At 39.5% G+C, this 16,022-nt stretch overlaps 1 protein-coding gene across 11 annotated transcripts in view; it reads left to right on the top strand.

The window, feature by feature from the left end:
* PLCB4 (phospholipase C beta 4) overlaps window positions 1-16,022 on the top strand; it is a 425,441-nt gene that overhangs the window by 175,777 nt on the left and 233,642 nt on the right. Inside the window, exon 1 of one of the 11 annotated variants that reach the window (XM_017868897.1) lies at window positions 12,999-13,018. The exons of the other annotated variants lie outside the window; for them this stretch is intronic. The gene's annotated coding sequence lies outside the window, so the exon portion shown is untranslated. Of the gene's footprint in view, window positions 1-12,998; window positions 13,019-16,022 lie in introns of those variants that run through there. 11 annotated transcript variants of the gene reach the window in all.

The raw sequence follows: 16,022 nt of genomic DNA, 5'->3' as shown, positions 1-16,022 counted from the left end.
CTGTTGTAGGAAGAACTGGATGCCTGTGGATATAGTGCCAGCATGTACTGTTTTAACATTGAACTCTGAAGGAGTTCTGTTGTCACTTCAATACAAGCAAACATCTCATGGCCCATGAACATGGTTTCGGAAAGAAGTAGTCCTTTGCCAACAGCCTGAGGTTACTGCATGGTCAGTGGGTGCAGGCTGCTGCACCGGTGTGCACTGTGGAGGAGGAAGTGGAGTTGACCCCCCTGAGAGACACCTTTTCCATATGTGGGTGTCATCCTTCAGCACAGCAGGAGCACTGGTGAACAGCATAGCCTCTGCTTTCCAAATCCAGTCTTACCATTTGAGTCCTTTCTGAGATCACGCTGTCACCAGGCAAGGCCACCTTTCTGGGTGGCTGCTGTGTCAACTGATTTTGATACCACAATACCTGTGTCTGTGATTTTCCAGGGCATAAAAGGAAAGTGGACGTTATTAACAGTTCCTCATGACTGAGGCTTTTAGTACAATTTTCCATGCTATAAATAAACCATGTTACTCAATTAGGTTATATTTGAGAAACTTTCTGATTTGTCTCAAAAAGTACCCTCCTGTGCCTCTGGATAGCCAACTGGGCTGGACCTATGTTGAATAATTATTCAGTTGGGAAAGTATAACATTTTAGATCTTTTAATAAGAGTAATGTATGGACATGTAATGAGATAGATCAATTCCTGCACCCCCACTTAAATTTTTGAAGGAGATCACTGTAGCTGTTTCTGTTTTTGATTCTTATGGTGGTCATTGCTATAATCTAAGTTAAATCTTCAGTCTTCCAGTACTCAGTTGATCAGTTTTAGTATTAACTATTGACTTACTTAATGAATAAAGATTTATATAAACTATAATTTTGATTTTCTGATACTTATCTTACTGTTTATAGTTCGTTCTGTGGCCTGTGTTAGTTTAAATAGCATTTTTCTGTTTCTTATTCCTCTAACATTGGAAGATCTGTCTTGACTCCTTGCCCTGTAAGACGGTGGTGTTTGCTCCACTATCCTCTCTTGAACTTTCTTCCTTTCACTCCTGCTTCTTAATAGTCCTCTTTTACATTGTCAAGTATCCAAGCATTTTCTTTGTCTTATTTTTTCATATCTTATATCATGATAGCTTTCCATGTCAGTATAGATTGCATTATAAACTGGATTTCAATGGATACATCCTGTAGGGGAGAAAAAGCAATATCTTTTTCATACTGTTAAAACAGTAGGAACCCATCTCACGGTTCATGGCTGACACCGTATAACAAAGACAGATTAACAAGAGAAAAATGTAACAAATTTATTTAACCAAACCTTTCTGTGATACAGGAGTTTTCGGAGATGAATGCCCAAATACCCAGGGAAAACTGTATTTTTGTGAACAGTTGTGCGCAAGTATGATTGAAGGATGGAAGGGTATGATATCCTGGTATGTATTGGTTAGGGTTCTCTAGAGGGACAGAACTAACAGGATAGATGTATATATAAAGGGGAGTTTATTAAGGAGTATTGACTCACACAGTCACAAGGTGAAGTCCCACAATAGACCATCTGCAAGCTAAGGAGCAAGGAAGCCAGTCCGAGTCTCAAAACCTCAAAAGTGGGAAAACTGACAGTGCAGTCTTCAGTCTGTGGCCAAAGGCCTCAGAGCCCCTGGCAAACCACTGTGTAAGTCCAAGAGTCCAAAAGCTGAAGAACTTGGAGTCCAATGTTCAAGGGCAGGAAGCATCTAGTGCAGGAGAAAGATGAAGGCTGGAAGACTCAGCAAGTCTGCTCTTCCATCTTCTCTTGCCTGCTTTATTCTAGCCGTGCTGGCAGCTGATTAGATGGTGCCCACCCAGATTGAGGGTGGGTCTGCCTCTCGTAGTCCACTGACTCAAATGTTAATCTCATTTGGCAAAACCCTCACAGACACACTGAGAAACAATACTTTGCATCCTTCAATCCAGTCAAGTTGACACTCAGTATTAACCATCACATAGTAATAAACTGGGGTGAACTCAGCAGGGCCTATTTGTTCAGACTCTTCTTGGTGTCTGTGTAGAGGAGTAGCCCTCTGGAATGAGGGTCTTATGACCTACTTTCAGGGGAGGTAGGACAAAGAATTTTTTATGGCCATGCTTCAAGGGAGAGAAATGAGAGAGGATTAGAGAGTGACCTCCAGGTGCCATATTTTGGGGTGGCGTGTTCTCAGCCCAATAATGATACCTAGTATTAAGTGGGTCTCATAATTTTTGTAACTATATTATTTCTCTCTGCTCACCTTCTGCCCAGTTTTCCCTTTCATTCTCTCTGTAATCCCCATGTATTGTAAATAACTTTACAACTTCAGCCTTCTAGCCTGTGAATTTTTCTAAGTATTATTGTGTTCTGTGCTGTGTCTGAGCTTGATTTTTTTCCTCCTATTCCCTGTGCCAGCTCCAAGCCATGCCCACTTCAGTCCCCTCTGGGCATATTCTGGTCTGTAGCGTTCCCTGCCTTGGTCTCTGATTGCACACTTGTCCTTGCTTTTTTGGTCTCTGTCTTCTATTCTTGTTTGTTCTTGATCCTTTCTCTTCTCTTTGGTTATCTGTCACTTCTCTTTGTTATTCCCTTTCATTTGGTTGGGGGATTGGGAGGATGAGAGGGAAAGGAGAGAGGGGGAGAGGAGTAACAAACACAGGAGTTCAGTCCAACAACGCTGGCCACTTAGGTAAACCATTGTCTGCTCTGAAGGATCATGGTACACACCAGAATTTTGTTACTGCATTTCCTGGTGGTAGCAGAGATTTCAATTGTTTGATTTGCAGAAATCCTATCTAATGCATTGCATCAGTTATATTTCTTCTTCAATGCTCTGTCTCCAATGGTTTAGAAGGAAAGATAAGACCTATGGAAGGAATATGTAGGCTCAGTTTTCTTTGAAATATATGCAAAACAAGAAGTAAATGAAAAATTAATTTGTAATGGGTTTAGTTTTATTGCTTAACTACAAAGGAAATGCTTACCTGAATGAAGGCTTCTCTGATTTCTTTGTTACCAGTAATGATTTTATGGCTGGGGTAAATATGTCACCTCTCTCCCCTTTCTCTATTTATCTTGCCCATTTACACACCTCCCTTGCACTTCCTGCTGCCAGAGAGGCTGAAATCAGCAAAGCTATCTGTAGATCGTTTTCTTTTATTCCTCTGATGGCAAAATGGTAACAACACAGGCATGCATGCGTACACACACACATACACACACACACGCACTCCAAACCACACAAGAGAAACCAATGAGCCAAAAGCAGACTGGGAAACAAAATTGGCAAAGCATAAAAGAAAAGGAAATGAAAGAAATGTGATTACTGTTGACCAACACTGAATATGATGGTCCAAGTCAGGATACTTGTGTGATGAATCACCAGATGCATTCAGGATTATGTCTGGAGTAGCAATGGAAATAGGAGGCTTTACGCCAAGGGCATACCCTGCAGGAACCAAAATAAGGAGAGCTCCTTCCCTAGAGAGCAGGCCATGGGAAGGCAGGCAGGAACCTTGACAAAGTCAGTAGAATCAGAGAATGGAGCTGAAGCATGACCAGAATGTCAGCACAATCAACTCTTCAGAACCTTGGTTTATGACAGTAAAACATTTGTTTTTGGTCACAAATTAATGGGTCAACTGGGCTTTTTTTTTTTTTTTTTTTTTGCTGGTTTGGATTAGGCTCATTGGGGCTTACTCATGCATCTGTGGTCAGCTAGTGGGTCAGTTGGGGGCTGGCCAATTTTGGATCACCTCCATTGGGACAACTCAACTCTGTTCCATGTGGCCTCCCAGCCTCTATCAGGTTAGCCTGGGCTTGTTCCAGGCATTTGAACAAGGTTCCAAGAGAAGGAACAGAAGCATGCAAGACCTTGGGAAGTCTACATTTGGAACTGCAGGTGCTGTTTTCTCATTCTGTTGGCCAAAACAAGTCCCAAGTCGAACCCAAGTCAGAATGGGAATAGACGTCAAAGTTACAGGACAAAGGCCGAGGATACAGGGAGGTTATTAATTGCAGGCATCCAAGCAGTCTGCCACAAGCTGGGCAGTTATTGAGTCAGATTCATGGGTCTGGGAGACTCCTCAGGGCTCACAGAGTGGAGGAAGTTCAGAGAATAAAACAGAAAGAGTCATTATGAGGAGATCAGCTTTAAAGAAGGGGATTTGGGGCAGAAAACCTCACAGGCTACTTCCTGGTAACCAGGGGCAAGTTCCTTCGGGGCACATGAAAACAAAGGGATGGCTCCTGTGTCCCTTGACAAGCTTGCCTCAGGGTGATAACTCACCTGAGCATTAAAGAGGAGCATTCCATCTGGGGAAATCTAACCAATATAAGCAATGGCTGGACCTTCTTAAATTTAGACATTTTCTGATTTACTAATAGGGTTGAGATAAGGGGTCCCGAATGTCCAATGGACACAGATGAGACTCTCATGCCCTCCTCTTGACTTAGGCAGTTTAGCTGGGGATTTTACAGGATTGAAGGTGCCTCTTTCTTGTGCTCTACCCTAAATCAGGGAATTAGCATAGTGGTTTTCAAAGTGTGGACCCTGGATGAGCAGTATCTATGTCAACTGACAACTTGTTAGAAATGCAGATTCTCAGGCCCACCCCAGACCCATGGAATCAGAAACTGTAGGAGTGGGATCTAGGCATCTGCAAGTTAGCAGCCCTCCCCAGGTGATGTTGATGCGTGCTCCATTTGGAGGCAGCTGAATTAGGGTTATGTATGGTATTGATGGGTTCAAAGTCCATCAGAGTGGAATGGATAGGTAGATTTAGCAAATAAAAAATACAGGACATCCAGTTGTATTTGAATTTCATATCATCAACAAGTAAATTTTTTAGTGTAAGTATGTTCCATGTAATATTTGGGATGTACTTTTAATACTAAAACATTATTTATTTTTGATCTGAGAACCAAACATAACCCAGTATTCTGTATTTTACCTGGCAACCTTGGAAAGAGGTGTAGAAAAACGGCAGAAAGTTCAAAGAACATCAAGATTATTAGCAGAATAGAAATTCTAAAGAGAAAGATTAAAGAAATTAACTTGATGAACCCAGAAAGGAGAGCACTGGTGGGATTAATAGGTTGGAGGATTTTATTTAAAGGGAATACTGCTGAGCTGTTCTTCATGAATGCCCAAATTAATCGAGAAGAAATTTATTTTAGAAGGAGGCAAGACTTCCTGCCAATAAATGACTTCGGTGGGGGTTCTGAATGATTTTGTGATTCTCAAAGGAGGTCAGATCCATTTGGGATTTCATGGGATTGCATGCAGCCAATACTCCAATTTGTGTTTGTGAAAGAGCAGTTTAGAGAGGCATTTGCCAACAGGAGGTTGGAGCAGGTGATTTCTCAAGGCTCTTGATGACTTCTCTGTTTGAATTTGCCATTTTTTGCATCCTTGTTTTTTGAAAAGCACATATCCTTTTGATTATTTTTCAAATCCCAATGTATCTGGAAGGTTGGTTTTTTAGAACATGGATATAAAGGGGAGGCAGTAGAGCAGAGGTGTTAATAGGATGCTTTAAAACCAGACCGCATGGATTCAAATCCCAGCTGTGCCACTTCCTAGCCTCCTGCAACCTTTGGCTAGTTTGTGCCTCAAATTTCTCATCTGTAAACTGGGAATTATTATGAATTATTTGTTATTATCTCATAGGTAGCTGTGAGGTTTAATTGAACTTATTCATGTAAAATATAAGAATTGTGCCTAGAACATGGTAGCCTTCATGAAAAGTTATTTTATATTATTAAGGACTAGAGTCTCTCTGTATATCCTGGACATTCAGAGGTTATTATGGCCAGAAGCCATTGGTGAATGGTCAGTCCAATGACATGTATGGTAGAAGCATTGTCCCTTGTGAGCAGTAATGTCCTGTCCCTCTCCCTGATCCCTAATCTTGAGGTGTTGGTTAAGCTTACAGTGATGTTATTCTATGGTCGTATTACTGCATCATAATCATGAATCATATCTCTTTCTCTACCCAGATGAACTTTCCCACATTTTCTAGAAACCCCCGAGATAATTGGGTTTCATTTCCCATTGCGTGTTGAATTCAATTAGAAAGCTGTAAGAGAATGTCATATAATGTGGCTGAGAATATAATGACATTTCCAAAATATTTTTTAAGAAACTTGAACTCTAAATCAATTTAGTTCTGCTAGTAGGACAGAGATTTAGTCATGGAAAAATATTAATCTGATGACGAGTTTTTATCAAAATTAAGGATCAATTGTGATTAGTTACTTTTAGAAACTTAGTTTTGGAGATGAAAACAAGCCATTTGCTTTCTGAACTCCTGCAGGGAGGAAAAAAAAGGTAATATTGGCCCAATACAATACATAATTTCTGTCTACATGTGATTGAAGTGTCAAATGATAAATCCTAAACCCCTGTTAGGAACAACAGTTTAGTCAGTCTGTTTAGGACTGTACTGTATGTACTTGATGATCAGTAAAATAAAGAGTGTTTAGGTGGACTGTTTTTGTTGTTTTGCTGAAAAGTTTAAGTTTGTTCTTTAAATGAAGTTCCCTTTTGAATTTGCAAAATAGTAGGCACCCAATCTTGCAGTGCTTGAATTCTGATAGTAAATAGTGATGGTTGTTATTTTTCTTTTATTAAAGAAAATGCAGTATAATGCCTACATCATGGCTTAAAACATTAAGTATTTAGTCTTCTTCTTGAGTCTGTGTGAACACTGAGCAGTTCTGAGCAAGTGGACCAGACTTGACTGATCTCAGCTATGCTCATGTATATGTCTGTCAGCTGACATGTTGGCTGGTGGCTGTCCGGGCAAGAGCAGCCTTCTTTACACCTCTGGGAGTTGGCCAGTTGTAGGTTGAGGATGGGATAACTGTCCCATGTGCTACTTATCATCCAGAAGGCTAGCCCAGCCTGTTCACATGGTGGAGGCAGGAGTTCGGGAGTTCAAGAGAGACAGAGAAAGAGACTGGAAGTAGGCAAATCTCTTGAGAGCTAAACTGGGAATTGGCACCAAGTCACTTCTGCTGCATTCTCTTGTCCAAAGGAAGTCCCGAGGTCAGTCCAGAATTTTGGGGGGTAAGGAAATAGATTACACTTCTTGACAGGAGGAGCCACAGAATCACAAGACAAAGGTGTTTGGGGGTAGGCCAAAAAAGGGCTCACAAAATTCATGTCAAATCCCTGGAATCTGTGAATGTTACCTTCTATGACAAAAGATGTGATTAAGTTAAGGATTTTGAGGGAAAGAGTTTATCCTGGATTATCTAGATAAGCCCTACCATAAATTTAGCCACATGCATCTCTACAAAAGAGAGGCAGAGAAGTCTGAGAGAGACCCACGTAAGAGGAGAGGGTGATGTTAAGATGGAGGCAGAGATTGAACTGAAGCAACCTCAAGCCAAGGAATGCCTTCACCAGCAGAAGTTGGAAGAGGCAAGAAATGGAATCGCCCCCTAAAACCTCTGTAGGGAGTATGGCCATGCCAGCACCTTGGTTTTGTACTTTTGGCCTGCAGAACCGAGAGACAATAATTATCTGTTTTTTTGTTTGTTTGTTTGTTTTCAGCCTCCCGAGTAGTTGGGACTCCAGGCACACACCACCATGCCCTGCTAATTTTTGTATTTCTAGTAGAGACGGGGTTTCACTATATTGGCCAGGCTGGTCTCGAACTCCTGACCTCATGATCCGTCTGCCTCGGCCCCCCAAAGTGCTAGGATTACAGGTGTGAGCCACGGCACGTGGCCAATATCTGCTGTTTTTAAGCCATCTAGTTGGTGGTAATTTGTTAAAGCAGCCTGAGAAAACTGATACAGATACGGATCAGGGAGGGATAAAGAATTGAAGACATTTTTGCAATAATCTACATATACCATAAACTTAGATAATTTTATATAGCTCTTTTTCACTTAATATGACAAAACATTTATTCATGTTATTACAATACTGTTAAACACTATTTTGAATAATTGTATATTACATAATACATACTGAGTTGATCTAGCTGAACATTTCATTGTTATTGACAATTCCTTCCATTTTTCTGATGAAGCCCTGTGCATAAACCACATAATCTCTATGCTCTGAATCACCATTCAGTTTCTCCCTTACCACTACACATACCTTCAATGGAAAAACTGCAGTTACTGTTGCACCAACCTAATAGCTCTGGGAATTATTATAATCAGCCTGTGAATGGTCTCACTCTCCCTCCAGCAGGTGTACAAACACAGCTATACCAGATTTGTTTTCTGATGAAAAACACAGTTCAAGTTACCTCTAGCTAAAAACTTTGCAAGTTTGATTCCAAATATTAGTTCTTTAATCCAACACTTAATACTCCTATGGTAATGTTGTCTAAGTACAATTGTCATATAGTTCTTTTTTTTTTTCATGCAAGGCTTTGGCATCTTGAGGACAGTGCTGCTTTTTTCAACTTTGTTTATCCTAACATCATCTGCCTTGGTGTTTTGGAGGTATGGCTCACTCTGCTATCTGCTGTGTGATGAGTGAATAAAGGAGTTAAAAAGGGAAACATACTTATAATTTGTCTCTCTTGTCATATATGGTCCCAGTTATTCAATATGACTGGATTTGAAATCGACTGGGTACATTGCCTTGTTTTAGTAACTTAGGGGAGTCTTAATATTTTCATACCATTGACCAATTTGGCATCTGGAGAAGCCTTCTCAGAATAATGTTTATTAATACCTAGAACAAAACATATAGGATTACCAGAGAAATCAATTATATTGCACAGTAGTTCAAAGTGTTATGAATTGCAATATAGTAACTGTGTGCATCTTTATATTAATACATAAAATAATATATAGCATAGCCTCTTAGGTACTATTATTTCAAAGTAGTGATGACAGTACCCAGCATATTAAGATACTTCAACATCATAATGTGATATTAAGATATCTGTGGTTTTTATGGGTGTCAGAATCACAGATCTTGTTAGTACTACTGTAGTTTGTTGCCAATGCCCATAATTGAAGAAAACTCTACATTTTAATGAGAGGTAGGTATAAATGAAATGGTAACTTTGTTTCCATTTTAGTTCATGAATTACCTGAATTCTGTAGACCCCAGGTTGAGGACCGAAAAGCTTTTTTAGAAATAGCTCTGGCCGCTGTTTTTCCCAGTTGTCATCACATAAGTTTGATTAAATATTTTATCTTTTTTTTATTATTATGCTTTAAGTTCTAGGGTACATGTGCATAACGTGGGCAGGTTTGTTACATAGTGTATAGCTTGTGCCATGTTGGTGTGCTGCACCCCATCAACCCGTCGTCAGCACCCATCAACTCGCTCACTTGACAATCAGGTAGGTATAACTCCCAATGCAATCCCTCCCCACTCCCCACTCCCCATAATAGACCCGGGTGTGTGATGTTCCCCTTCCCGAGTCCAAGTGATCTCATTGTTCAGTTCCCACCTATGAGTGAGAACGTGCGGTGTTTGGTTTTCTGTTCTTGCGATAGTTTGCTGAGAATGATGGTTTCCAGCTACATCCATGTCCCTACAAAGGACACAAACTCATCCTTTTTTATGGCTGCATAGTATTCCATGGTGTATATGTGCCACATTTTCTTAATCCAGTCTGTCACTGATGGACATTTGGGTTGATTTCAAGTCTTTGCTATTGTGAATAGTGCCGCAATGAACATACGTGTGCATTTGTCTTTAAAGCAGCATGATTTATAATTCTTTGGGTATACACCCAGTAATGGGATGGCTGGGTCATATGGTACTTCTAGTTCTCAATTAAATATTTTAAAGAGTTTATGAAGTTACAGGTAGGCAAGACATTTCTGAACACTTGCATGTATAACATAGCATGTAAGATATTGTAGACATTATGTAAACCCTTTTGAATAAAAATACAACCCTCTTCAAGTGCAGATGGAAAATAAAAACTCACTCACTTGGACACATTTTGGTTAATAACCTTCCTGGGTAGTTGTGTTGTTAAGTTTAGTTGTTTAGTTGAGTGGAGTCATTTCCCTGATAGTACTAAATTGATAAGTTGCTTGCATATAGTCTACGAATAATTATCTTTGATATTTATTTGTTGAGTTTGTTCTCACTTCCAAAGGGGATTGAGGTAGCTTGGGTTCTGAAACAAAGAGCAGAATAGAGCAATTATGTAAACATAGACTTCCTGGAGGTCCTGAGGAGGCAGGTGCTCTAGGCACCTGGTGATCTGATTTCCACTCTTGGGCATTGCTCTCTGGTCTGATTTCTGTAGGTGGAGATAAAATGGGAAGCATTTGTTAATACAGGCTCCATTTCCTCTCAATAGAAATTATACAAAAATATTTTTTATTTCTTAAAAAACATTTTTTTCAAATTTAAATAGCCTGTGATACATTTCTTCATTTTACAAAGCCCTGACTTATAGCAGCATAATATTTATTAATAGAGTTAAGCAGAATCGATGCATGTGTCTTTGTCATACTGAGAACTGTAGTATTGTGGACAGTGTTTCTAACGTATTGTGATCGGTTAGCTCTCATGAGAATAAGATGAATGTTTATATTACATATATATTATATATCTCTATTTTTACCCATTACTATATCTGTGTGTATATATGTGTATATACATACGACATCAAAAGCATGTGTATGTGTGTTTATCCATGTATTGTGATTAAAACTCATGTACAATGATGTTCACTTGAATGCCAGCATTTTTTTATGTGGTTTACCTTTGCAGTTTTCTATCTTCAGGCCATCTAAATCCTCTGACTTTGAGGTTTTTTGATTTGGTTCAAACTAATACCAAAATTGGAAATCTTTTATTCACCAAGTTAACTCGAAGAGTTTCTTAATATGGGATAAAGGGATAGTTTGTAAGATTAGGAATAAATGTGATAATCACTTGAAGTTCTTGATGATTAATTTTGGCATCGCTTAAACATGCTAGAAATAAAAAGGGCCAGCAGCCTTTTGTGTGAGATTAACTTAGTAAAAATTACATAAAGAGTTTGCATTATTTATTTTTGTTTTCTGTTTTATTGAGTGGAAAATTTAAATCCAACCTAGTGACTCTTTTAACACACTGAGAACTATATATTTATTTCTAATTTATTGAGTGTCAGAAATATGTCTTCAACTTCCCTAAGGCTCAACTTCAAGGCTGGTTCCTTTGTGAGGTTTTCTCTCATCCTCTGCCTTAATTTCCTATTGTTGCTGTAGAAAATCATCACAAATTTAGTGACTTAAAACAACACAGGTTTATTTTCTTATAATTCTGGAAGTCAGAAGTCCAAAATCACTGGGCTAAAATCAAGGGCTAAAATCAAGGGGCTGGCAGAGCTGCTTTCATTTCGGGGGGGGCTCCTGAACGGGACCCTTTTCCTTCCTTTTCCAGCTTCTAGTGGTTGCCTGCTTTCCTTGGCATATAGCTCCCTTCTATCTTCAAAACCATTAAGTCTTTCTTACAATGTCATCTCTGTTTCTTATTCTTACTCTTCCTTTTCCCCCATTTAAGGACCTTTGTACCTTTGTGATTCCATTGGGTCTACCTGGATAAGCTGGGATACTCTCTTTATTTTAAGGTCAGTTGATTCAGTTGATTAGCATTTTAATGCCAGTTTTTTTGTTTGTTTGTTTTTGTTTTGTTTTGTTTTGACAAGATATCTCTCTGTCACCTAGGCTGGTGTGTAATGTCACAATCACAGCTCACTGCAGCCTCTAACTCCTGGGCTCAAGGGATCCTCCTACCTCAGCCTCCCAAGTAGCTGGGACTTTAGGTGTGTGCCACCATGCCCAACTAATTTTATTTTATTTTTTTAATTTTCTGTAGAGACAGGGCCTTGCTATGTTGCCCAGGCTGGTCTCGAACTCCTGGCTTCAAGTGTCAGTCTCCCAAAGTGTTGAGATTACAGGTATGAGCCACCATGCCTGGCCCTTTAATGCCATTTTTCATCTTAATTCTCCTTTGTGATATAACCTAACATAGTCACAGGTTCTGGGCATTAGGAAATGGCTGTCTTTAGGGAGCTATCATTCTGCCTACCACATCCCTAAACCAGAAATGATCTATGTGTCTTTCATAAGGTGTTAGGGAAACACTATCTCAACTTGCTATTATTCATATGGATGCTTTATCTCTCCTTTATAATTTCACCTATGGAAAAGACAAGACCCTGTCTATATTATATTTATGTTCTCCTCAATATATAGCAACACTGAAAGAACCAGATAAATATTTTTTGAGCAAATGAATGATTCTGTATCCAAGGAACTCAATAGTTATAAGGGAGAGAGGTCAGCTATAGAAATAGAGAAAAAGAAAAAAGGCAGAAATTGACAGATTATTATCAGCACTACTCATGAGAGAATAGTGTCTTCATATGCACCATTGCCTCTAAGCAGCAAATAATTTAACTTGTTAAAGTTATGATCCACTTAAGAGTTATCCTAATCTGTCTCACTATAAATCAGTATTTTGGCACAAAAAAATCCTTCAACCTCATATTGGCTTACCATGAATAAGTTCCTTGAAGCCTGGCAAGCTCTGGGCATCCTACCTTCCTGAAAGTGATGACCACACTCTGTGATGGATACCCTGTGCAGAGAGACCTATTGGGTAGCCAGCCTGTACCAGTCAGGTGGTACCCACAAACCTTCCTTACACTCTATAAGCTTTACGGCATTAAAGCACTTCTAAACATGTGCACGTGCAGCTTTTCTATGAAGCACTCTTGAGAACAAAGGACATTGAAGGAATTCCCCTAAGATGTTCAGAAAGCCAAGATTTCCCCCAAGTATTACCTTAAGACTGCACATGAGTTATATATTTTACTCCCATGATGCATTTGTATAGTTCTAATTATATAAAAATTATTTGTCTGTTACACATTCAGGAAGTGTCCTTTTGAGATGTGTGAGCACGTATTCTTACTGTAGTTCTGTAATGTAGGCAGGTGTTATTTGCCCATCTTGCAGGTGAGGGATTCAGTTCATGGAATGGAAGTGGCATGCCCGTCATCACATTTCTGGTAAGTGATGTGTGCAACACAATGAGTAATTTGAATCTTGATTACTTCACCTCAAACTCCATGCTTCTTACACATTTAGTACCTCACAAGCTACATCTTCTCTGGCATCATGATTTGTAGGCCATCATGTGTCCTGTTAACTTATGAACTGAATAATGCAGCATTTTCTAAAATGTGTTCCATGTCACATTACTCCAGTAATATTCTCTGTGAAGCATTTTGTAATCAAAAATACTTTCAGAATTAAAGAGTGTGCTAGCATAGTAGTGACTATGTGTGTCCAATAGAGAAATGTGGGTTTTTATTTACCCCAGTGTCTTCCAAACTGATATAGCCACAGAACCCTTGCTTTCTGCCCTCTTGCTATTATCTGTTGGGTAAGGAACAAATTTCTAGGTCCTGGATCCCCAGTTTCTCAGTCATGATTATGCATCCAGCCATGGTGTGCAAATTGAGCTGTTGTTAATGGACAAAGGTTGGCTTTGCCACCTGGTTTTATTAGGAATACTTTCAGCAGCAAGAACTAGAATACCTAAGTCATTTTGTTTGAGCCCTTGCTAATGAAAGTGTGCCCCTCATATCGGCTGCATAGACATCACCGGGGAGCTTGTTAGAAATTCAGGATTTCAGTCCCCATCCTTTCTGCATTTGAACAAAATCTCCAGGTAATTCATATGTACTGTAACATTTAAAAAGCACTTATTTTAACCATAAGAACAATTATTTTTATCTAATAAGAAATTCGGAGGTGAAGGGTTCTATATTATTGGCAACTCAGTAGCAGCATCAAGGACCTGGATGCTTGTCTCCTCATGGTGGTAAAATTGCTGCCAAAGCTCCATACATTATCTCTTCCCCCAGCTACATTTAAATTCAGGATGGAAAGAGGCAGAGGCAAAGGACTTTGTTCTTACATGGCTCTCTTTTTTTACCAATATGACTTCTTGCTCAGAAGGTCACTTGCAGCCTTCTCCTTAGTTCTCACCCAGTAGATGGATTACTGGCAATAATAAATAACTGGCAATAGTAAAGACCTCAATTCCCTTTGGTCTTGACCAATGTTGTTTAAAAAATACATAATGCTAGCCACATATATAATTTAACATTTTCTAGTGGCCGTATTTTTTGAGAAAGCAGAAAGAAAACAGGTTAATTTTAATAATATATTTTATTAACCAATATATTCATACTATTATCATTTCCGCATGTATCCAATATACAAAACATGTCAGTGAGATATTTTATAATCTGTTTCTTCAAAGTCTTTGAAATTAAGTCTGTATTTTATGCCTGTAGCACATCTCAATTCAGATACTAAATGTTCATCAGATATTCTCGATCTGTATTTAGGTCTCATAAAAGTCACAATTAAAAGTGTTCACATACCTAAGTTGCTCCATGTAATAATTAACCAGTAATCAAATCAGTAGCAGATTTTAAGTGTAAATGCAAATTAATAAAAATTAAAATAAATTGAAAACTGGGTCCATCACATTTCACATGTTCAGTAGCCACATGTGGCTAGCAGCTATCATATGAGACACTGCAAGTATAGGTCCTCACTACTCAAAGTGTGGTCCAAGGACCAGCAATGTCAGCATCATCTGCGAGCTTGTTAGAACTGCTAAATTTTGGGTCCTACGCTAGAGCTACGAAATCAAAGTTTACATTTTATTTTAATGCATATTAAAGTTTGAGAAATTCTAATCTAAGCTGTTCTCAATCTTGGCTCTAATTTAGATTTAATGTGGGAACTTTGGAAAATACTGTTGCCTGTACCCTATCCCAGAACCTTGGAATCAGACTTTCTGTAGTGGGGTACAGGCATTCATTTTTTTTTTATTGAAGCTTTCTAGGTTATTCTAGGGTGCAGCTGTGATGGTGAATTTTATATGTCAACTTGACTGGGCTAAGGGATATCAGATAGCTAGTAAAATATAATTTCTGCATATGTCAACGAGGATGTTTCAGGAAGAAATTAGCAAAGAAGGTTCCCCTTCACCAATGGAGCTGGGGTTCATCATCCAATCTGGTGAAGGGCTGAATAGAACAGGAAAGCAGAGGAAGGGTGTGAATTTGCTCTCTGCTTGAGCTGGGACATCCATTTCCTCCTGTCTTTGGATCCTGAAGCTCGTGGTTCTCAGGCCTTTGCACTTAGATTGGTACCTGCACAACCTTGGCTTCCCTAGGTTTTAGGCCTTCTGGTTTGAACAGTGGCTTTCGTGGGCCTCCACTTACAGACAGAAGATTGTGGCACTTCTCAGCCTCCGTGATCATGCGAACCATTCAGTCCCTTGTAATACATCTGTCTGTGTCTCTCTGCATATCCTTTGGTTCTGTTTCTCTGGAAAGCCCTGATAAATGCAGCTGCGAAGTTTGAGAACCACTGGCCTAGACTAATCCTGATCCATCATCAACAATCAGACACATTGTAGCCTAAGCAATATTATGGTAGAAGCTCTCACAGGTCAGTAACCAACTGTGATATCTCCACTTGGCTTTTCTTCGCTCTGGCCTGTGCGCATTTCCAGCAGAGCAGGGACCCGACTAGAATCGGCTATACTTGCTGGAGTTGCACATTCTTGGTCTTTGTGCATTCTCTCACTGGCTAACTCCTTCCTCTCCTTCCCTGTCATCAGTTTCCTCATTCTTCACCCTTCCTCATTCTCCAGATAGCAAACAAGGTAGGGCCCCTGCTCTGTGCTGATATCTACTCAGACCCAATCTGGAAGGCCATCAACAACTACCAGTTTCTTCCAGCTCCCCATCCCCACTCTTGGCCCAGTGAAAATGGGTTTCCCTTCCCTGTTACCCTGTTCCCATCTGTTTTTTCACTTCCAGATGGCATCTTGCACATTTCCAGTCTTTGTTTCCTTCAGGTGCTCATAATTCTGCAGTCATTTTGCTTATTATGTTTTGCCTCTTTGTCGATGATCAGCTCAAATGAGGTATGCATGAAGTCTGTTCATAGAAAGCAGCTCTGAATCTGTGAGCCCAAACTTAG

This window comes from Rhinopithecus bieti, unplaced genomic scaffold (genome assembly GCF_001698545.2).
Source record: "Rhinopithecus bieti isolate Rb0 unplaced genomic scaffold, ASM169854v2 scaffold_4658, whole genome shotgun sequence".
Classification (NCBI taxonomy): domain Eukaryota; kingdom Metazoa; phylum Chordata; class Mammalia; order Primates; family Cercopithecidae; genus Rhinopithecus; species Rhinopithecus bieti.
The sequence above is the reverse complement of the archived record's forward strand: the minus strand, read 5'-3'. Positions and strand labels throughout refer to the sequence as shown.